The 25,000-nt window shown below is 44.8% G+C and overlaps 1 protein-coding gene across 3 annotated transcripts in view; it reads right to left on the bottom strand.

The window, feature by feature from the left end:
- The window catches only part of mef2ca (myocyte enhancer factor 2ca), a 51,532-nt gene extending 28,472 nt beyond the window's left edge, over positions 1–23,060 (bottom strand). For 2 of the 3 annotated variants that reach the window (XM_076283999.1, XM_076284001.1), the window contains exons 1-2: positions 22,885–23,060; positions 18,397–18,524 (exon numbers count right to left, since the gene is read on the bottom strand). The gene's annotated coding sequence lies outside the window, so the exon portion shown is untranslated. Of the gene's footprint in view, positions 1–17,424; positions 17,767–18,396; positions 18,525–22,884 lie in introns of those variants that run through there. The other variant, XM_076284000.1, reaches the window with a different exon arrangement.
- Between the last annotated feature and the right edge of the window lie 1,940 nt (positions 23,061–25,000).

A 25,000-nucleotide genomic window follows, 5' to 3' on the forward strand; every position in this document is an offset into this window, starting at 1 on the left:
CACACACACACACATAGAAACACACACACACACACACACACACACACACACACCCACACACAGAACTACAAACAAATGGCAGACCTACAGGAGGCCAGGCAGGCAGCGGTGAACAGAACGCTGTCTGTCCCTGAAGAGGAAGTTTAGAGAAGCTAATGTTTTGACAGTATCTCTTCATTTGAATTTGAAAAGCATACCAATGTAGAGAGAGAGAGAGAAGAGAAAAAAAAACAAACACATCTGCTTGTTCGTCACTTCTGTTGCAAGGCTATGAATAGACTAACGGGAGAATGAATCCATAAACAGGTCAATAAAGAAATGATGCTGATCCAAACTGAATTTCACACAACAAACAAATAATGCATGCACGCACCTCCAGGATTTTACCTGGCTGTTAGCTTTCCAGGCTGCGGTAGTGAGTCTTCTCTGATACACTTATAAATAAAGTTTGCATCATCCACCAAAAAATTCTACATCTGGCTGGTGGCAGCGGATGCAGTCTCTTCTGCACACTGAAAGTTGAGGTTGGCCTAGAAACATGAAAACGTCCAGGATAAATGAGTCCGAACTCACCTCAGAGCAGGCCATGTTTCTCAGTCGCTTCACTACTTTTTTCACAATCTCTCTCTGCTCTCTCGCTCTCTCTCTCTCTCTCTAGCTCTCTGTGTCTGTCGTTATCTCTGTCGATCTGTGTTTCTCTAGTTCCTCGTCTGTGGCCGTTTCCTCCCGTGTCCATTGATGTCTCACCTGGCCACTGCTCCTTCCACCACAAACACCTCCCGCATGCCACTGACTAGCATCTTACGTAACAGTAAGCCACCAGCCTCACCTTTAATCTCTTAAACCTGCGCTCAGCCAAAGTAGCTCCTCTGGCTAGGTGTCTGCATGTGAGCATGTGTGTGTGTGTATGTATGTATGTGTGTGTGTGTGTGTGTGAGTGTGTGTGTTTCCTTTAACCTCACTCGGGCAAAGTACCTCCTTTGGCTTGAACTCTGCATGTGAGCGTGTGTGTGTGTGTGTGAGAGAGAGAGAGAGAGAGAGAGAGAGAGCAAGGGAGTGTGTGTGTGCGTGTGTGAGAGAGAGAGGGAGAGAGCAAGGGAGTGTGTGTGTTTGTGTGTGTTTGTGTGTGTGTATGAGAGAGAGGGAGAGAGAGGAGTGTGTGTGTGTGTGTGTGTGTGTGTGTGTGTGTGTGTATGTGTTTTCTTCAATCTCACTCGGGCAAAGTAGCTCCTCTGGCTTAAACTCTGCATGTGACCATGTGTGTGTGTGTGTGTGTGTGTGTGTGTGTGTGTGTGAGGGAGAGAGATAGAGCGAGGATGTGTGTGTGTGTGTCTGTGTTTATGAAACCAGAGGCACCTTGGGGCCACACCCTCCCCCGTCTCCTGATGCCTGTGCCTGCTGATGACATCATGGCCTCGCCTTAAGCGGCCTGAGAGCAGAGGTCACCACAGTGTGTGTGTGTTTGTGTGTGTGTATGTGTGTGTGTGTGTGTGTGTATGTCAAAGTCTGTGTGTGTCCGTGTGCCATCTCGTGTCACAGCAAGAGCTTCAGGCCACCAGGTGGTGGCTACTGTCCAGCTCAGCTCAGCTACCTCACACAGTTGCGATCCCCACACAAAGGCCATATCAACCCAGGACAAACACACACACACACACACACACACACACACACACACACACGCTCACACACTAGTGATCTCCACTGATGCTTGTACAGTACTGTAGGAGGATGTAAATAAAGCATCAAACTCCACCAGGGTGATGACTGATGAGGCCTGTACGCAGGGTTAACGAAACCTGTGAGCCACTTTGCATAGAAGTCTCTACAGGCACGCACCCTGACCATACCATCAGGAGCGAGTACTAACGGACACACGCACACACACACACACACACACACACACACATACATACACACACACAAACACAAAACATCTAAACAGCTTTTAAGAACAGGGAGAGAGAAAGTGTGTGTGTGCGTTACTGTAAAAAGAGCTAAAGAGAGAGAGAGTGAAACAGAGAGCACAAGGGAGTGTGTGTGTGAGTGTATGCGTGTGTGGGTGCGTGCGTGTATGTGTGTGTGTGTGTGTGTGTGTGTGAGAGAGAGAGAGAGAGGGAGGGGAGCGTGAGAATTGTTAGTGATGTGACCACTGTCAAGAAGGTGGGCAGTGAGGTGATCGATTGAGGTTTACGCTTGCAGGACTAGAGGTGGGTGATCGTGTGTGTGTGTGTGCAGACATCACGGAGCTACTATCCATGAGGGCATACAACATTTTGATAAAACACATGAAGGGAATGTCACGTTGTAGCCTACAACTGCATGGCAAGGCCAAACGAATTCAAAAGACTGAATCATCATAAGCAGAAGGCGCTGAAAAGGCAGTAGCCTACAGCGACGTCGTTGACGACAATAACATTTAATAAATTGTTAGCCAACACGGTTTTCTGTTCATTGATAGCCTTAAGCAGAATTAGGCTACAGAAAAGAATACAGGATTTTTTTCTCTCCCGGCAGTAAAGACAGTAGATTCGTGTTTAAAATTAAATGAAAACTAAAGGTAGGCTATAGGCTAATTATGCATATGACCATCCAGAGGAGGCTGGTGATCTGTCAAGAATGATGAAGATCGTAAGATACAGATGGTTTTATTGTTGCTGTCATTATTACCACAAACACGAATTGACAACGAAACCATGGCGATCGTGGGTTATATCTTGCCTGCTTATTAGGCCATGCACAGCCCTGTCAGAACTCCGTGTAGCATGCATACTGGCAGTTTTCATAAACCATCACCAACTAGTTCGCACTTTGGATATATCGTTGGATTGTGAAAAGCCCAATTTCGAATAACTACAGTAGCCTACAACAGATGAGGTAGGATGCATCTTTTGCAATTAGAATTTCGTGTTGGTGAGACCTGTTGCCTATCAGTAGACATGTCATCTCGAGTTCCACGACAGCTTAGCTAGTGCCACCGAAATATGACACTGAAATCCTTTCACTATTGGAGTCGCTCAGATAGAAACAGCTGTAACGTGGTTAGGACACTTTTGCTGTGGAGTGGAGACGCCATAAGTTAGGTGTGGTTTTGACAATCAGAAAAGCAATATACTGAAATAGTTTAATGATGTAAAGTCAAGTGCTGGTCTGGTGTGTGTGCACACAGTTTTTATTGATGAGTCGGAGTGGCAAGGGCATTATAAAACTTCTCGCTCTTAGGCCTACTCATACACCGCGTTGAAATGGCGTAGCTGTCTAAATTCAAATCATATCATGCTAGGGGAGAAATTGTTGGACATCCATTATTTTGTTATTCAGCACCCATGGTCAAAAATATGTTCCCGCGCGCCTGCATGGGGATAGTATGCTTTTGGAAAAAAATAAATCATGAAAAAACTTGTTATGTAGTATTTTGTTTGTTGCTTAAAAACGTTGTATGATGGCCTTGAAGTCTTGAGTTAGCCTACTGAATTGGCTGGTAGCCTACCATAAAGTGTGTGCATGCTCTCTCTCTCCAACGCAAACCAGATTCTGGCACATAACGTTGAAAACAGATAAATGTGTTTACTCGAAGCACACATACAAATACTGTATGTGCGCACTTACGTGACTATCCTACTTCAAGTATTAGCCTACGCACAATAGATTTCTCTTCTTTAGCCTATAATGCATAGGCTACACTTTGTAAACAAAAAGCAGCTGTGACAGGCAGCGGCCGCATATATTCTGCGTCATATATCTCGCATCTTGTGAACTCTAAGCCCCCACCCCTCACTCGACAACCACACGGAGATTCTGTAATGTGCGTGTATGTCGTTCACACATACGTCCGTATAAGGTCAGTATTAGGTCCGCAGGTTAGCATCATATCTGAATCATCCGAAGGGTAGGACCTCCGTTTGACAAACCTCCGCATGTACTCCGGAGGTTATATCTGAAAGCGCTTTGTATGTGTGTTTGTGTGTGTACTGTATGTGTGTGCGTGCCTGCGTGCCTGTGTGTGTGTGTGTGTGTGTGTGCGTGTGTGTGTGTGTGTGTGTGAGTCTTTGTGTGTGTATGTGTGTGCATGTGCGCGCGCATGTGTGTGTTTGTGTTGAGAACAGCATGTTTGTGAAAAAACAATGTATTTCTCACCAATCACAATATTAATTCTTGATACCAACAATTTTCACTAGTGGAAATGTACATTATAGATATTTGTAACTTAATTAGAACTAGTCAAAATTATTTTACAGATATGAAATGAACATAATTATGACAAATATAGTTTCGACTGGTGAAAACTAAATGGCTATGGCTTGCCATAGGCCCTACTGGTTTAATGGTAAAATGACTTGCCATACACACACAGCTACACAAACAGAGTCTAACACAAACAAACATGGACACAGCATGAGTGGCTCTGCAATGATATATCACTACAGGCCACTTTCAGCTGTGACAATGATTCAAACAAAGACTAGCGCGATTTGACATACCGTGTTCTACAGTAATATGACCGTCCAAAGCAACACATAAAACACTGTGTCTGTGTGTGTGTGTGTGTGTGTGTGTGTGTGTGTGTGTGTCTGTGTGTGTGTGTGTGTGTGTGTGTGTGTGTCTGCATCTTTATAGACATCTAACCGAAGGAGTTCACTCTCTCTTTCTCTCTCTATCAGTAAAAAGACCTAGTGTCCAGCGTGTAGTTAGACTCGGGGGCTTGCCCTGTTGTAGCCAAAGGGTGATTGATGGGGCGAAGCTCGGGGATGTTTTTCCGTGACCTGCGGTCGCTACTGAATGCCCTCTTCCTGTTCGCCATCTGAAACGCATCTCGTAAATGAGCAGGAAAAAGAGAGGAAAGCACTAGATCTATCTTCCGATGACATGAGGCCACAAGGATTTGAATGTACTACACACAGTCACTTAAGGGGTGTGTGTGTGTGTGTGTGTGTGTGAGAAAGAGAGAGAGAGAGAGAGAGAGAGAGAAAGAGAGGGGTACAAAGAGAATAAAAGAAGGAAACAGAGAAAATATGTGTGTATGTGTGTGTGTGTGTTTGTCTGAATATCGGCCAATCTATTTCCTTGACGTAAGTCAACATTAAAACGGAACTCTACAAGAGTTTCAAACGTTCCAGGAAATACAAAGACTTGTAGATAGACAGACAGATAGATAGATAGATAGATAGATAGATAGATAAACAGATAGATAGACAGATTACTTTATTCATTCCAAAGGGGAACATTTTGATTTTGGTGTTGCAGCAGCAATCTTTATAGATCACAACAAACACACAAATCAAAGAGGTGTGTGTGTGTTTTGACTGCTGCTGTAGGTGTGTGTATGTTTTATGCCTCATCAGGAGAGAGTGGTATGTGTGTGTGTGTGTGTGTGTGTGTGTGTGTGTGTGTGTGTGTGTGTGTGTATGTGTGTGTGTGTGTGTGTGTGTGTGTGTGTGTATTTGTGTGTGTGTGTGTGTGTGTGTGTCTGTGTGTATTGACTGCTGGTGTAGGTGTGTGTATGTTTTCTGCCTCATCAGGAGAATGTGGTGTGCATGTGTTTTGACGGCTGGTGTAGGTGTGTGTATGTTTTGTGCCTCATCACGAGAAAGTGGTGTATGTGTGTGTTTTGACGGCTGGTGTAGGTGTGTGTCACTGTGAGCGCAATCTCCGCCGCGGGCTCGTTCTGGGCTTGAGGAATGTGATGATACGTCTGAGTGAACTGGTGCCAGCAATGGGGTGAAAGAGGCCGATTTACTTAACGGGAACGTTGGAAAATTAATGTTCTAAAGAATATCTGGGTTCAGTGAATTCAACATAGAATTTTAGAACCTTTCATTGTTGCGGAACGGAATCTTATGTTAGAATGTTCAAAAACCCCACACCTTTAAGGGTTATTGAACAGCCAACATCCCGTGCCAGCCAGCGGAGGCTGGGGCAAGTTCACGCTCGCTAAAAAGCATGCTGGGACTTCAGAGGGGAGCTTCCTCGGCTCTGGGGAGGGCGGGGGACTACCCCAATGGACTTGTTGCCCTCCACCTACCCTTCGACCGCTCACACAGACAAGACAAACGCGAGGAGAGTATTCACAATCAAACGGCCTTTAGGCAATAACGTTCAGTAAAGTGTGAGGTGAACTGCATTGGGAAGAGCAACGTCTGGAGACAACTTATCTTGCGTGTGGGACTGAGTTGTGGTGAGTCCAATGCAAACACGGCTGCAGGCTCCCTTCTCTAAGGGGAACTGACCAAGGGCTTGCACACCTAGTACATATGATCTAGAACTGCCCCTCCTCCGCTGGTGCATTATATTCAAATATCTATTCACTTCTAATTAAATATTCAAATAATGCAAATATTGTAATTGCGCCTGTGGATTTGCAGCTTGTGTTAAATTGTGGGAGGGTGAAACACGTTGAGAAACTGCCCTTTATGCGTGTGGCAGCCAGTCAGATTCCTCAACGTGAAAAGATCTGGAGCTGAACTGCGCCTGGCGTATACAGTATAGTGCTCGGAGGAGAAAGAGGGTGAAAGGTGGACTCTTCGGAGTGTGTTTAGAGGTCTGATGGTGTCTGGAAGGAGGAAGTAAGGACTGACAAACAGACGGTCTGTGACACAGATGGGCCGAGAGACAGGAAACGCTCGCAAAGGCCCTCATGGAAGCACAGGAAGTGAAATCAGAGCCGGCAGACAATGAAAAGTCCAAAGGTGCTTCCTTCCATGAGATGCCAACCCCTCCCCCCCCCGACACCCCCTGAAGAACACACAATACAGTAAGTGATACCACTCTGCATTCTTCAAACATCACACACACGCACGCATGCACGCACACACACACGCACGCACACACACACACACAGAAAAACAATAACACAACCTCTTCACAGGGTGGAAGGGCACCTAACTAGCTGCAGTAATAAGATTACCCTGAATGCCCCTGCTGTGAGCTAGAAGAAACCCCAGTAACAAGAGAGGTTTCTGATCCCCCCCATGTGTGGGTCTAAAGTCATACACACATGCACACACAAACACACATACACACATGCACACACAGACACACACCTTTTGGCCTTTAAGTGCATCGAAGATCAAGCCAACGGTTCTCTGCCAGTTCGTTTGCAGCAACAGAGCCCTGGGTGGTAGGGATCACTCCCATTGGCTGCTCGGTTCAGCGAATCGGTGCACAAATACAGAAACAGAACTGACCACACCAAGCAAATGACAAAATCAAGAAGGTCCAGCTGATTTTCCATCTCTATCTGGACATTTTCACCACGACACAGCCTTCTGGACTGGGTTAACAAACTGATCAAAGTATGATTCTATACGATATTACATCCTTTACTTTATGCCAACCGAAAGGTGAAAACAGAACTCTGGCAAGAGTTTGAAAAGAGTCTTATCATATCAGGTAAGAATAATTTATACCGTAAATTATAGACCCAGAGACCACAGTGGCTTCAGACCCACAGCACTCGCGAGTGTGTGTGCGTGAAACACCAGATGAGGCATTCCCTCATCCTCACACACTAATCCTGTGAATGCTACTTTTGAGTTGCCCTCACACACACACTCACACACACACACGCATACACACACACACACACACACACACACACACACACACACACACAGCCTCTGCTCTGAGTCACTGGCAAAGAATCCCACGCTATGACATCAGAGAGAGAGAGAGAGAGAAAAAGGGAGAGAGAGAATAATTTTCCTTTCTTTTTTTTCTCTGCATTTTTTTGTGATTAGACGTTACAAAGGGTGTTTTCTGTGGCATTAATGGCTGTTTAAGAGATTAGCGGGGCTTAATAGGCTTTCCATTAACAAGTCATCTACTCTTTTATTAGTTTACCTGTTGTCCTCCCGGCCTACAGAAAACATTAGGAACACAACTGCATTCCAGCACACAAGGAATACAAGTGGCCTGTTCGCTGTTCCTCACAGGGCTGTAGTGTCCAGCTCACCCAGTTTATCTTCTCGGCTAGCCTAGCGCCCAGTGCTGTTCCAGTCACTAACAGTGAGTGCTTCTGCTTCACGGCTGTCAGGGGAGCAGTCGCAGCTCAGAGCACTGGCAGCAGGGAAACTGTATCAATCAGAGCCGGAATGGGGACAGCGGGCAGCTCAGCTCAGCTCGGCTTCGGCTCAGTCTGCTCTCACTTGGGCTGCCACCAAAACTTCCCAAGGACAAAAAGAAGACAGAACACACTGCTGTGCGTTATCAGCGTTGGGGACGGAGAGAGAGAGAGAGCGGGAAAAAAACAGAGCTATAAAAAGAAATACACAGTCAGAGGGAGAGAGAGACAGAAGGAAAGCTACAAAACCAGAGACAGACAGACAGAGAGAGAAAGAGACAGAGAGGGAGAGAGAGAGTGTATGAGAGAGAGATGATAGAGTGAAAGAAGCAAAGCTACAGAAAGAGGTACATATTCAGACACAGACGGAGTGAAGGAGTGAAGAAAAGAAGATCAAGAAAGAAAGTGAAACAGATATAAAAAAAAGAGGGAGTAGGTGAAAAATCAAATGAACGAGACAGTGAAGAGGGGGGTTGTGGGTTGTGTGTGTGTGTGTGTGAGAGAGAGAGTGTGTGTGTGTGTGTGTGTGTGTGTGTGTGTGTGTGTGTGTATGTGTGTGTGTGTGTATGTGTGTGTGTGTGTGTGTGTGTGTGTGAGACACAGATCTGTGGTATGCTAACCGCACAGCAGAAGAGCAGTTCCCAGGCGTCCGCTACATTCCCATGCCCTGACCCGCCACTTCTCCAGACCTCCCCACCCCACACACACTCTACTGTCCAGACCCCCCCACCCCACACACACTCTACTGTCCAGACCCCCCCTCCCAACCCTCCAGTCTCCCAGTCCATATCACTGCCCTCCACACACAGCACTGGCCTGCTGGCTTGTTAGACCTACAGCTCCTGACCTCCAGCTACAGAGAATACACGACCCCCACCCCAAAGAAGACCACAGGGACATGCATGTTCACTGTGGCTGTGATCATAGTTTTCTCACGGTTTGCCTGTGTGTCTGAGCAATAGAACTTATTATATGGTTCTCTCACGGTTTGCCTGTCTGTCTACTGCTCACGGCTTAACAGTAGAACCTATCATAGGTTCTCTCACGGTTTGCATGTATGGTGCTCACAACTGAACTTTAGAACCTATGGTTCTCTGACAGTGCTTACAGCTGAACATTAGAACCTATGGTTCTCTCACAGTGCTTACAGCTGAACACTAGAACCTAGAACACTAGAACCTAGAACATTAGAGCCTATGGTTCTCTCACGGTTTGCATGTATGGTGCTGACAGCTGAGCTGATCTGCAGTGTGTCACACAAAGGCCCAGTTCTATCCATCAGAAAAATTGAGTAACATCAGTTCTAGCTGTTTTCTCTGTTAAAGTGGGAGGGACTTGTCATTTGATGGTTTTTGTTGCAGCGAAGGGAAGTTTGCGAAAAGGGGGCCAGTGTAACTTTCTGTGCCCTAATTACACCAGCAGAGTTCTGTGCCAGCCGACACCTGCCTGAGAAAGACAGACATTGGGGGAACAGAGAGGTAGATAGAGAATGAGTGGCAGAGAGAGGGAGATAGAGAGAAAGACACTGTCCAAGGCACATCAACACGTCAGTCTCTGCCTTTGTAGTGCCTTCGTTCATTTTGTCTTTTTTCTTTTTACCTAGCATGATTAAAAGATGTGATGCTGTTCGTCACACAGACTTTAGGGGCCATCCAGGAGCAGCTGAAGCGGCGTTAGCCTTAGCGGTAGCCTCAGCAGAATATTTTAGTATCAGCAGCATTCGTGTTCGCACTATCCTCAGCGCTATCATTAGCAGCTATTAACAGCATTAGCGTTAGCACTACCCTCAACGCTAGTATCAGCAGCTATGTTAGAATCAGCTACATAAGCGTTAGCACTAGCCTCAGTGCTAGCATCAGCAGCTGCGTTACCATTAGCAGCAGCAGCGCTGTTGGCCTCTCGTTTCATGGCTTCCTGAGGGTGAGCAGAAGTGTCCCAGCTGCGGCGGGCTTCAGCGCTCACCACGGCCCCCACAGTGCTGCGCCTACTGAAACCATGCAGTCATCCCAAAGCCACAGACCACATGAGGTCATTCAGCACATACACATACACACTAACACACACACACACACACACACACACACACACACACACACACACACACACACACACACACACACACACGCACACGCACACACTCACACGCTAATAACACAAACACACGCTAACACATTAAGCTAATACACACTCAACTATCGCACATCACACATGCAGGTAGTTCTGAGGAACAGTGTTTCTAAGTAAAGAACATTAACAACACAAGGGGCCATGCATTGCACACACACACACACACACACACACACTAATGGAAATGTCTGTTTGCCCTGTACTTCACATGTCTAAATTGGAAAAATAAGGTTTGGTAAGTGTAAGAACAATTTAAATGCTTCAACAACACTATAAAAACCCTATACATTTATATTGATAAGAACTTATATTTTAAGTATAAGTATATATACTCTTTTGATCCTGTGAGGGAAATTTGGTCTCTGCATTTATCCCAATCCGTGAATTAGTGAAACACACTCAGCACACAGTGAGGGTGAAGCACACACTAATCCCGGCGCAGTGAGCTGCCTGCAACAACAGTGGCGCTCGGGGAGCAGTGAAGGGTTAGGTGCCTTGCTCAAGGGCACTTCAGCCATGCCTACTGGTCGGGGTTCGAACCAGCAACCCTCCGGTTACAAGTCCGAAGCGCTAACCAGTAGGCCACGGCTGCCCCCTTTTTTAGTTTATGTCTAAATGGAAGGATGTAAGCTTACTGGTTTCGTCTCTTACTTGATGTATTTATTCTACTGCACTAGCAAGCAACTTAGACATTTTAAATCATCACTCCACTTTTGTGCTAGCCAGCATGACCACCCCTAAGACTACATTTACCAAAACAGTCTGTATAAAATGCAGAACACACATGACTAAACTGACTCTCTGTGGATTCCACAGCTGGGAGTGGTTATTTACTAACAGCTGATGCACACTTGGCAGGCCTGATTCGGACTCTGATTTCACTGATTTTATTAAAGTGCTTCAGTCAATGGGCACAGATTGTCACAGATTGGCACCGAATCAGATGCTTCAAAAAGTGTCGGTCAAAGTGTATCAAACTGAAATAAAAAATACTGAATTGTGCTAAATACTAGATCATTATAATTACAATTATTACAATAGGTAACCTAGTTTATGATTTAAAAATGTATTACATACAAGATTATCTTTAAGGTCTTTAGGCATTTGGCAGATGCCTTTTCAGGAGTGATTATGAAAAATGTGTAAGGTTACAGTAAGTGATGTTACAAGTGAGGAAAACAACCAGTTCAAAACAAGCAGGTTGGACCTAACAGGATATGTCCTGGGACTGGCCGGCATCTGGCCAAAGCCTGTGATAGGCTATATTTAGAAGTATGCCTATAGTACGCCTGGGGAAGTTATTGTCTTATTACCTCCGTCAAGGAGGGGTTTCTGATGTCATTTGTTTGTTTGCTTTTCTGTCTTTTTTACATTAACTACACCAAAACTATACCAGGCTGATTTTCATGAAACTTGGTGGGAAGGGTGCAGCATGGTCTAATGAAGAATCCATTAAATTATCCAGGATTCAGGAATGTTTTTTTGTGTGTGTGTCTGTGTTTTGTTTTCGGAAACATTGCAATTGCGCTCTGTGTGTGTCAGAACTGGGTGTATGTGTGTAGTGGTGCATGTATGAGTAGGTTTGTGTGGATATCTGTGTGTGTGTGTGTGTGTGTGTGTGTGTACTGAGATAGACAGACCAGTGGGCCGAGTCCACAGGTAGGGACCCCAGGGATAAAACAAACCAACAGTCTATTCCACTTTCCACCTCTCACCCAGAGATATGGAGACACGGAATGCATGTGTGTGTGTGTTGACCTACATGTGTCTTTGTGTGTGTGTGTGTGTGTTTGTTTCCACCACTAACCACTAAACTACTTCACTTTATACTCGACATACGGATGTAAACTAGATAAAAAAACATTTATTAGAGTATGTACTGTACTGTACTAATTACCGCTAGACTAGCTAGGCAAATCATTCCGGATAATACTTACACATACAACACACCACAACACTAAAAATAAACTATTACATGGGTGAAAGTTGGTCTGACAGCTGAGCTCTTGTTTAATGTCTATTACAGCCATACACCACAAATGCATATACACAGTTAATCAATGCATAAAGACATCAGACAATAATGTTTAGCAGAGGATAGATGCATAAAACTATACAGAATTTTTGTGTCCACTTAAAGCAACAAAACGTCTCTCCTCACAGAGTGGTTTCTTGACTGTTCTCTTACTGTGAAACTGATTGCTAGCTGGCTGATCATAGGTGTGTGTGTGTGTGTGTGTGTGTGTGTGTGCACATGTGTATGAAAGAGAGGGATGAGAGAGAAAGAGAGAGATAGAGAGAGGGAGGATAGAGAGAGTGTGTGTGTGTCCGTTTCCTCTCAGCGTGAGAGAGTGGCCTGGCCTAAGGCAGGAAGTGACATCAGAGCTCTCGGGGCGGATTGTAAACCAAGCCAGGGCGATGGCAGGTACCCACACCCTTCTCCTCCTGCTCCACGACGCTTCCTCCTCTAAATATACCCGGCCCGCTGCACTGACCGCTTTCCCTGAATAAAATAATGAACTTTTTACCCTAAACAAACGTCCGCTGCAGAGACGGAGATGGATAGACAGACACCCCTGCTGAGGAACGGAGAGAGACAGTCCACAACGCCACAGGCTTTTTCACAAACCTGTCTTAAAGTGAGTGAAGAGTCTCGAGCCACTTGATAGGCGCCAGCAGTCGAGGAGCAGCGTACAATAGAAAAGCACCATTACGAGACTGTCGTACTTCTCATCCTCTGTGGTGGCTCCAACAAAGCACTCCAACAACCAAGCCCAACTTTCTGAGCTCAACTCTGCTGGAGAGTCTCTCCTCTTTCACAAGCCTGAAGTCGTAGCCTGTTAAATGCCACCCTAAGGACTTGCGACCGGAAAGACAGCTCACAAAAGTAGAATAGACTTCTACGCATCCTTCAGATTTTGACATTTTTGAAGCCATGATAATGATTCAGCAGACTCTTCTGTAAGCCACCTATAGACGTAAAACACTACGCTTTCAGCTTTCAGACAGGTACCTAAAGACAGAAAAGCGTGCGCGCACACACACACACACACACACACAGCAAGCCTCACTGTAGCTGTCATATTTCAAACCAGCGTTTGATGTTCATGGCATACAGCACACTACGCTTAGGAAGTGGTCTTGTTTGAGACTTAACGTTACACAGTCCTGCTTCTTGATGTCTGAGAAGCATTTCGCATTGGAGAGAGACCCTTGAACAGTGCCCACTTGTAAAACACAATACTGTACCATGCAAGCTTTAATAAACTTATTTACAGAATGTCAAACTAAGGTGTCACAAACAGAGGGGAATGACAAGGAGGACTTTTGTGAGTTTTCATCTGCCATTTTTGCTTCCCAAGAGTCTACTGTAGTGTACCACTACAGCTTCTGGAATGACCACTAAATTCCGGATTTTTTTTTTCTCTTTAGGAATCATGTCAATTCATGTTTCACCTCATCCTAAATGACAAACACATGATCCGCTAAAAATATCCTACTTAATTCAAACGTAGGTGTGGGTGTGTATGTGTGTGTGTGTCTGTGTGTGTGTGTGTGTGTGTGTTGAGGAATGGGGGTTGTTCCCTGATTAACGCTTCATACAGGCAACATACAAAGAGCACTCTGTGTGAAACCCCAGCTCTGGAGAATGTAATATGGTGAATTGACTATTTTAGCCCTGTGACAAAAATAAATTGAATTTGACAAAATGTAGTGGGGGAGAGTTTCTCATAGCTAAACTGCCCATTGACCCAGGTCTGGCCCGGGCCTGGCTCTGAACTGGCCCCAATCTGGCCCATATGCGTTCCAGGCTCGGCCACCATCTGGGCACGAGGTGCAAGGAAAAGACCAGGAAGCAATGTCCCTGGTGACCCATTTCACCCGTTCGCTCGTTTATTTGTCTGTGGGGTAAACTACAACGCACAAGCAGAGCAGTCAATCCAAGCAGGGTGAGACATGTTCTGTTTTTCTGCCAGTCATTTGCAACAAGCCCATGGAAGCGCCCAAATAAGCTTAAGTGTTCAACTCACGTCTAAATTAACGGGCGGTAAAATGACCTCTGGGCATCAGAGCAGGCGGGGGGGTGGGGGGGGGGGTAAATAACAGATTTCTGCCCCTTGGAGGGAAAGGGATGAAAGCCTGACATGTTGGAATAGGTAAATACCTATAAATGTTAAGTCACAAGATTTCAACCTAGTGTCAGAGCAGGCCTCCACAAGCGTAGGTTTGCGTGTCTGTGTGTTTGTGTGTGTGTGTGTGTGTGTGTGTGTGTGAGGCCTTTTATTCACGTGTGCAGTGGTCATTCTCATGATCAGCCTGCTCATGGTGGTCATCCAGGCCAGTGGAGCGCTGGTTCGGGAGCTCATTGGGCAGCTAGGCCACTGGGCGGCTGGTGCTGGAGCTGCTGCCCCCTGACTCCATGCTGTGGCATGCAGAGTGCAGACGCCTATATAGAGAGACATCTGTTGGACAGGCTGGTGGCTAATTGTGTAAACCAATGGGAGTTGTGGAGGTCTGCGTCTCTGGACCACCCATCCACTGCAGCACAGAGCAGTGGAGCACAGAGAGGAGCTGAGGAGGGCTGCCACTGTATCTTAACCCTTAAAGGAGTACCGTCACACCGGTGTGATGGGAATGTTGAGAAATGAACGTTCTAAAGAATATCTGGGTTCATTGAATTCAACATAGAATTTTAGAACCTTCAATTGTTGCGGAACTTAGAATGTTCAAAAACCTACACCTTTAAGGGTTAATCTGTTTATTTACTGTATCTCTCTCTCTCTATTTCTCTCTCTCTCTCTCTCTATTTCTCTCTCTCTCTCTCTCTCTATGTCTCTGTGTCTCTCTCACTTTTTTCCCTCTGACTGTGTCTCATGCACAAAGATGCACACACACACAGACACACAGACACACACACACACACACACACACCCACACACACACACACAACACAACACACACAAACACACACACACACACACACACACACACACACACACACACACAACAAACGCACATACACAAATGTGCACCAACACTTCACATAACAAGTTCCATAACAGAAATTGTGTGCAGACCTAAACATCAAAGGCAGCTCTATTCTGATCCAAAACACCCTTGTGAATACTTCCAACACAACCTTTACCAAAAAAAAGAGAAAATATTTTTCTGACACTGAAAAAAAAAAAACAGTGTGCTGTTCAAGAACAGACTCTATGAGAGCAAATGTTGATACTGATATCATACTGCAGCAATGCCTGACAAACAGAGAAAGGAGACACATATTTGAGTCCTTCAGCGCCATGCATGACATTGCAAGACTGAAAACTGCAGAGTCTGCTCCGCGCGCACACACACACACACACACACACACACAACACACACACACACACACACACACACACAACACACACACACACACACACACACACACACACACACACAACCACACAACACAGCCACACACACATACACCCCTCAGTGTGTTGCCATGAGGTCAGCGAACACACACACACATGACTAATTTTGACTGCAGAGGTGCCTAAAAGTTACACTGCTGAACATGTCCCATGGCCCGTAAATGTCTGGAGGATCAGTCGGCATAGTGCAATCACATTCATAAGGGAGCTCAGCTCAGGTCAGGGGGAGGTGGGTTACTGTAAGATGCATGCACTGAGCCTCCACCACTCTCCTCCGTCCACTCAGGATGGGAGTGGAGAACACAAGCCCAGGGTCATGAATTTTACATTCAACAGAACAGAGATGGAGAGAGGGAGAGAGAGAGAGCTGGAATTGAAAAAACTAAAGCTCTCATTTGAGGTCTAAATATAAGCATTTAAATACCAGTGTACACAGATCAAAACCAAAATTGCTTGTTGAGCAACATTATGTTAACTCTCTTTGTGAAACTAAATGTTAAAATGGAAATAAGATTTGTTCTACAGGGCATACAACAACAGGTCAAACATAATTTGATATGGCTGTTGAAATATCTAGCTATTTTTTTTATTGCAAAGTTGATCTTGGAAACATTAACCTTTGTCTTTGCAACTTTATAACATAAACTCACGGCTGAAGCAAGAGCAGTTCCAAGCCAATAGTCCACAACATAAGCTGAAGTATTGTTCTATTTCTATGCCATGTCACTGGACAATGTGTCTCCTATTATGAACTCGGCGGAGTCGTGCAGAAGTGACCACTCACACATGGCCTATCTAGTCCTCTGTCGCTGTTTACAGAGGACGGCGCGGTGCGTGACACACATTCCCACATATTTTTTTTACCATATAGCCTAATCAAATGCAGCATAGACCAAAGCATGAGACGGCAGACTACTGCTTCTTCCATCTAGGCAACTTTTAGTTCACTAAAAGTCTTTGACTTCACTAAATCAATCACAAGTCATTACGGACTAAACAAATTGGCTAAATCTCTCACGTTGGCTTGCGCTGAAGAGATCTCCGCTGATATTAACGTCATGGAATCCCCCTTTTCTGAATAATACGCCTTTAGCATCGTCGCACAGATAAACAACTCACAGATTTCCAATTTATGTGAGCAACGGCACATTACCGGTGTCATTACACACATGTGCCTTCACAAACACGCGCATTAGCGTTTACAGTGCGTGAGCACCTCCACAGTGTGTGAAATTGTTCAAGGGAGGAAAACGGCCCGAGGCTCTCTATTCAGCGCTGCCAGGCTGTTAATGGTCCCTGGGCAGCCGCGAGCGAAATTAGTGAAAGAGTGTCATTCCGTCTCAGGTGATCTTGTTGAGAGCTTAATGGATCTCACAGCAGTAAAATAGTTAATTTATGTGTTCAAGGCAAACTCTATTATCCGTTAACAATGTACCCACTACCACTATTAGATGACAGAATGGTTACTGTTTCAAATAGCCGTTGTCACATAAAACGTGATCTCATCCAAAGCACCAAATGGTTATGAAATATTACGTTTAGTGATCCTGTTACAACGTGCTCTGTTATGTACTTTGATGTAGCCTACAAGGGGATGCATGCTGAATAAGGATAGCTGTGATTTATTTGACAAATTTCACAAAAATATTAGTTAACGTATAAGAAATCTGTTCTTACCCTATATTTTACATCCAGGCAACTTAAAATAGACTTAACTCTAGTTTACCCTTACTCGTGTATGTGTACTATGCTACAAGTTCAAAACTGTCCATGTCGTTTCACAATCGTACAAATAGGTTGCAATAACAGCACTTTACTTACTTCATAACACTTCAGTGTGCTTAGTCCTCCGAAGAACATTGGCTGCAAAGGGCTTTGCGTGTCCACCTGAATTGGCAGCGGTGGACACTTCTCACGCGTAAAGGACAAACCCCCACTTTTTTATAATCCAAAGCAACTACAGACGAGCTCGCAGGTAACCAACTGTAACGCGAGTGAATTATCAAAAAAGCTCACGACTTCTGAGGTGACAACGATTGCAATATTCAGCTGAATGGCCGATCTTGACCTCGGCGGTTTGACACGGCGAAGGGTGTAGAATCGGCCCGGTAACGTGTCCCGTGCGTGTGGTTTGGTACTTCTCTAGTTTTCAGACGCACGGTCCCGGGCAGTGTGGCGTAGTCACACCACTATCCAAGCTGAGTGAGAGAGAGAGAGTCATTTTCACGCTGGAAGGGGGCGGACTCAATCTCGGCAGGACCGCGTTGCAACAAGAGAGCAAAAGTGGACTGGGCACGAAACCTCAGAACACCCCAAACGCATGCCCGATTAAGAGCCACATACGGTCTCATTGTATGCTATGAATCTTATGTGTGTCTACAAAGAGGCTAGATGCACAGCATACTGTTTTGATAAAAAAAAAAGTCCAATGGCCTGCTTGTGTGAAAACACCAAATTTACGTAGGCATACTGATGACAAATTGTGTCTGTAGTTTTAATCAACACTGAAGGAATAATATAGGTATACATTATATTATACTGAAGCGGGGGGGCGGGGCGGGGGGGGGGGGGGTCTGAGGATATAGAATAGACTCATTTTAGTACGTTTTACATCTCTTTTCCAAAAAGTACTTATTGGATGTTTAAGCTCTTTCCCCCTCACACACAAAAGCTCTTTTTGGATAAAGGTGGTGAAACATGATGTATGTTTGCATTTAGTATTTTACAGTCTTTTCAGTGTTTTAACCACTGTGAGATATTAACTAGAGACTAGGGTTTGAGAGGAAACCTTACCAATATCACTTGCGTCTGTCCTTCTGTTTTGACTTCCAGCTCAGATCCCTCTTTGCTTCTATCACTCTGTTTCACTGTCCCATCAGTGTAGCTTATTTTCAGCGTGTTCAGGCTTCTTTTCACGGCACCTACGGGGCAACAGGGGGGAAAGGACATTTCAACAGGAGATGGCACATCCTGCACACCACCAGGACTTACATACAGTACAGTAGATGTGTGTGTGTGTGTGTGTGTGTGTGTTTGTGTGTGTGTGTGTGTGTGTGTGTGTGTGTGTGTGTTTGTGTGTGTGTGTGTGTGTGTAAGGGGAAGAAGGGGTTATGTCCACAATATGCGTTATTTGTGATTTAAAAAAAAATAAATAAAACAAAACAAATAAAAACACTGACTGACTAACTAACCCCCCCCCCCCCACACACACACACACACCCAGCATGGAGCAACATTGAACAATACTGACAGACTGGGCATGATATTCCACAGCTCTACAGTGCATACTAGTGGTAGCTTTCCAACACTACACCTGCTATATCAGCCCGTTATCCAACCCCAGGTCATTTCTGTAGTGTCAGTGGATTTGCTGTTTGGACAGTAGCCCCATTAATACAGTGCTGTAATGGTCATGAGAATGGCCTCCCACATCATCTCAATGGCCTTGAGATACAGTCACTCTGTGGACATGTACGTTTGTGCCTTTTGAAAATATCCATATTGTATAAAACAATCTTCCATGTGTGTGTGTCGGGGAAAACATTTATATGTGGAGGACAACTGCCTATGGCTCATTTCCTTTGAGTGTATGTCCAGTCCATCACGTTGAAAACTGTCCCTCAAATCAACTGTCACAGCTCACAGACCCAATTTGCCCAGCAATGACTTATAATAGATAGATAGATAGATAGATAGATAGATAGATAGATAGATACTTTATTGATCCCCAAGGGGAAATTCAAGAATAAATATCAGTGAATATTTATTCATCTGAAAATGGTCATGTCTCTGTCCGTTGGCAATGTTTTTGTGCTGTTTTGCCAGTCTGAGACTGACCCTTGTTCATTTAAGGGATCTCAGCTCCTTGCCTGACATTCAGCATGCCCGAACTATGCCAGCAATTCCAGTGATGTGTCACGATGATAGCCACAGCACGGTGTCCTCTCAAACACATGGAACCCCCCAAGCACCCCAACCATCGCAGCTTAATCGCAGCTCCACGCCCAGGCCCAGCTCCAGACACACATCACAGCTGAACTCGGGCTCAGGTCCGGCCTGCACGACATCCACATCCACTCTTAGGCCGGGCCAGTTGCAGGGTTCTTATCCCTAATCCTAACCCAACCCTAACCCTAATCCAGAGGTGCGTTCAATTTCACAAACATATTTGGCAGACATTCACAAGCGTTTTCAAACAGTTTTCTGTTTGCCTTGAGTTTTCTGTGAACGTTTACGAACACTTGCAAACAGTTTGAGGAGGTAGTTGTCCACAAACATGTTTAGAGTTGAACGGAGGGTTAGTGAGATGGAATGTTTACAGAATGTTCAAGTGATCTGTTTGAAGAAAACATGTTCTCTGCGAATGTTGATGGAATTTGAACATACTTCTGCTAGGCTAGAAATACAGCCTACAGTGTGAGGACAATGGTACATGTAAATGTCTTATAACTCAAATAAAATGAGTTGGACATGTGTGGATATTTGTGAAGAGACCCTTGATTAAATCTGTGGCACAGATTTTTAAGACAAATTTATTTTCAGTATGAAACCTTCTCTATTGCATAGACCTGTACATAGGCTCAACATTAACTTCTTGTTTTAGCAACTGTAACTTTTACTTTAATTAATAATATGAATTATGTACATAATTAGAAATCATTAATAATAACTATTTCAATTTAATTTTATGACAATGCCATAAATTCATGGTAATAATTCAGACTGATGGGTTTGGGAACTCAAGCGTGTCCTTGTTGGACAGAAAACAATGCAAAACAGAGGCAATAATGACTGATTGCACTGTTAAAAGTTAACCCCTTTTAATGGTCTCTGTGCACTGGTTGTCATTGAGAAAGTAGGACACTCGCATGCTCATCTGTGACGCTCGTCTGTTAGCTCATTGGCCACCGGGGGCTTTTTTTGGTCATTTACATGTTGCATTGAACAAATAGCCCAGAGCGGTACACCTGTGGCCCATTACGGATGAGTAACAAACACGGAGAACGCGGGGAACGCGCTCGCCACGGAGAACGCGGGGAACGCGCTCGCCACGGAGAACGCGGGGAACGCGCTCGCCACGGAGAACGCGGGGAACGCGCTCGCTCCCACAAAAAACTCCCCCCAGGAAACACCGAATAACGCGTTCAATAGTCACGTTTACTTTTTACTTTTTAATTTTTTTCTAATCGGAATAGAAGTGTCCATGTAAGCGAGCCTAATGTTTGCATTTTGAAAGAGGATTCTACTTTTTATCAATATGTTTTTTTTTTTATCATTTGTACCAAATACCACACACAGGCAATACAATGTTCTGATGGATTTGAATTTTGAAGACCAGCATACACAATACAACTTTTAAATGGACTGTGCAAGCATGTCTTCATATGAAAGTGTACTCAAATGTAGTGATATTTTAACTTTAATTAAAAAAGGGGCGATAAGAATCAATAGAAGCATTTTGTAAATATGTGTGTGTGTGTTTGTGTGTGTGTGTGTGTGTGTGTGTGTGTTGGGAGGCCTAAGGGCAGTAGTGGGGGCCGGGCGGTGTTGGAGCTTGTTCTGTTCCCAAACTGAGACGTGCCCCACCGCAACCTCTACATTTGGGCAGAGGCAGAGGCCTGACATCACTGAGATATTTAAATCTCCTGCCCTGACTGCACTGGACTGGACACAGACAAACAGCAGCACTGAGAGAGCCCGTCCCGTCCAGTCACATGCTGCCTATGGGCAACCATGTTGAAACCGGCGACTACAAAATGGCGACACAGGCACCAGGCACCACTGTAATCCTAAAACACGACAGCCTACAGTGTTTTTTTTTTTAAGTTATTAGGGAAATTAAAAGGATTTGCTATTTGCCTACACAAATAACTTTGAAAAAAATATGACTGGAATGGGTTAAGGTCACATATATCTTTCAGACTGAACAATGCAGACAACAGTCTGCAGTTGGTTTAATTTATGGTGAAATTGAACCCACCCTGGAATTAGAGAGCATTTACTGAGGGCTAAGAATCGAAAATCAGAAACGCTAGAGAAGATGGTTCCTCCACAGGGCCAGAACATTCAAAACTATCTTGTCAACAAGTTCTCATTCTGCTTCTGTCAGCAACTTGTAAATAGATAAATAAATAAATAACTACATAAATAAGGCTGACGTTCCAACCAAGCATGAAAAGTTTATAATAATCGGAAAGCTGAACTCCAACCAACACCAACACAAATGTCAAGGAAAATCACCCACCCAGTGACAGATTAAATAAAACATCAATTATGGCGTAGTGAGGGTATGTCTGCAGCGGGACAAAGAGACGTGTATCACTCAAGGCTGTTTTGAAACCCAAGCTGTAAGGCGAGACGCAGCCTTGTGGCCAGGGGAGCCGGTGCAGGCCATTTTGTGGGCGCTGTGAAACGCCCTTGATGTGCCTTTCATGATCAGGGCTCTGGGGCTGGCGGTGGCTGACCACTCCTGCAGCTGTGGGTCCCTCGACATTACGGCAGCGTGGGGCTCGAAGGAGCCCACTGACAGTAGACAGACCAGCCACAGACACACACCACATATACACACACACTAAACACACACACACACACACACACACACACAGACAGTAAGCTGTTCTGAGCGGAGATCTCAAGGAAAACTGGGTCTTTCGTATTGACACAACAAAACATGACACAGTAATATTTTCCCTGTCTTGTAAAGTAACTTTACCAGATTTTTTTTGGATCTCTCAGCGATGGTGAACAAACCAGTTAGAACATAACAATCTTGTTTTTTATTTACTGACACCATCATTTCCAATTTACCTCTTTGTAATGTACTTGAACACTGTTGGCATTCTGTGTTGAATAAAGTCAAGGACTTAGTTCATTTCTGTAGATTACCAAAGTGTAAAATGACATTTGATACCATAGGTCACCTCAATTCTTTAAACGGACAAACAAGTAGGAGACAGTTCTAAGCTTCTGATGACACGGTGGGTCTCTATACTAGGACGCAAGACAAACATATCCCTTTACTGCTTCAAACCATTCACCGAACAGCATTCACCTCTAAATTTGTACCTTTCTATTTCTATTTTCAGGTTCGCATTCCCCAAAGGAGACGTGTTGAATCACTGTGTCGTAAAAGAGCACACACACTTTTCCATAGTTGACCACTTTGGCCGTGTCCAGTGGCCGAGACATTCCTCCGTCTCCCCACAGCTAAAGAAGAGGCGCTTTCAGAGGCTGAGAAGTCTCCGAACGCCCAGACGGACAATCGGGAAAATGAAGACTTACCAGTCCTGCTGCTGTTCTTCTCCAGGAAGCTCAGTCTGCCCGTCAGCACCTGCTACGGGCCACTTATCAAAAGTTAGAAAAAAAAACAAACAAAGAAAGAAAGGAAGAAGACAAAAGAATGAATAAAGCCAGACCAGCTGGCTTTGGAGAGAAACCCAAAATTGGGTTGCGTTTTGTTCAGATCTCACTGCACAATGAGGAGAAGTGGCACCCCAGCCCCCACCACACCCAGCCCATGGCACAAACACACACACACACACACACACACACACACACACACACACACACACACACACACACACACACGCACAGATTGCACAGTGTGACCTACAGTGCATGCGGACCATCCTGTGCTGTGCGAGAGTCTGGCAGTGCCGCGCACACCTGCCACTGTCAGTCTGGGGTATATTTAGCGCGTCGGATCACTGACAGCCTGCCGTTTTGTCGGCCTTGGTGCCCACGGTTACTGCCCCTACAAGCACATACCAGTCCGGCCATGGGCTTGCTCCCTGCCCCACTAGCGGAGGAGCACGGCTGCTAGAGACACACCAGGGAGACACAGAGTTACTGCCCTACTGGGGCAACAGCACAGTCGCGAGGGACACCAGGGAAGCACAAAGTTACTCTTACTGCCCCACTAGAGGAACAACAGGGCAGCAAAGTGATCCATCCACCAAAGAAGGGATCAGATTCTCACTGTAAACAAATGTATTGCTGAGATGTAACTGCGCCTGCAAGCACAGAGCACCCTGGTCATGCAGGCTCACTGTCTGACTGGAGCAACAGCAGACACCCACTAGAGAAGCACAGAGCTGGTAGAGTCTCATTACCCTGATAGAACAACAACAGATGCGTTAAAAGGCGAAAAACAACCTGTAGGTGTAATGATATTATAATGAGCCTAGCCAACGATTTTCTTTGATGGAGCGAGATTACCCTCAAGGCTCTACTATCGGCTATTTTGTTGTAAATCCATATTCCAGTCTTACTCAAAACTACTATGATTAATTTGGTCCCCAGTGAACATTTACAATCATTACTGTCCAAAAATAGACCTATAGGTAAGTTGTTTTTACACTGGAGATTAACTTCAAGTTAGAGATCCACCAAAGAAGTTATGAGATTCCTTCTGTTAATCCAATGTGATGCTGCACATTATGTGGTGGGATCTTGGAAAACCCTTCACATGGTGCAATTTTACCAACTTATGATTCTGATACCATCCTAACAACATCCAAGATTTTGGGATGGTATCCAGGATTTTGCTACAGTATAGGGGACAGTGTTGCTAAGATGGTATCAGAACCTTTTGAGTGCACCATGTGAATGTTCCTAGATCGCATCACATTATGTGATGAAGCACATATGCACAGACAGGCTCTCTGTCGCACTGGAGCAACAGCAGAGCCAAAGTTATCTAATTCTCTAATCTAATCACTGGCAGGCTCTAGGTGGCCCCATGGTTGAAAAAAAAAAAAAAACGTTGTTGAAGTGCCCTCTTGAGTAGTTCAATTCTAGAAAAAGTGTCTTGTAGGCTGGCCTTCACAATGGGAGACATGTTTCAGTCAGAGCCGGACAGTAACGGAGTACATTTACTTACAGTACAGTACTTGAGTACAATTCTGAGAGATCTGTACTTTACTCGAGTATCATTTTTGGGGAGTACTCATGACTTTACTCAAGTACATTTGAGAGGCAAATATTGTACTCTTTACTCCACTACATTTCTATCCATAACCGTGAGTACCCGTTACTTCTAAAAAAAAAAGGAAAAAAGAAAAATCTCAGAAACCCTCAATTTGTTGTTTCCCTCTCAAACGTGATTGGATTGTGCAGGCGCCACTGATTGGGACAGCCTATCAGCAATAACCTTGAGCTTTCCGCCAAAGTCAACTCCATGGTCAAATTTAAATAAGAGACGAAACCATGGACGAAACAATGGATGAAGATGCAGCAGGTCAATCCTGGGAATGTGCCAACCTGTGGCGCCACCTCGCCAGACTATTTCAATTTTTTGAACAAGTTAATGATAGTTTTCGCTTCAAGTGTTTCAATTACAAAATAGTATTTTGTATTTGAAATACGTATTTTAAATACATATATTAGAAATACTGCC

The sequence above is a fragment of the Alosa pseudoharengus genome, unplaced genomic scaffold, assembly GCF_046254945.1.
Source record: "Alosa pseudoharengus isolate Yale_2024_CS ecotype anadromous, Long Island Sound unplaced genomic scaffold, YU_APseudo_1.1 YU_APseudo_1.1_scf_14, whole genome shotgun sequence".
Lineage (NCBI taxonomy): Eukaryota > Metazoa > Chordata > Actinopteri > Clupeiformes > Clupeidae > Alosa > Alosa pseudoharengus.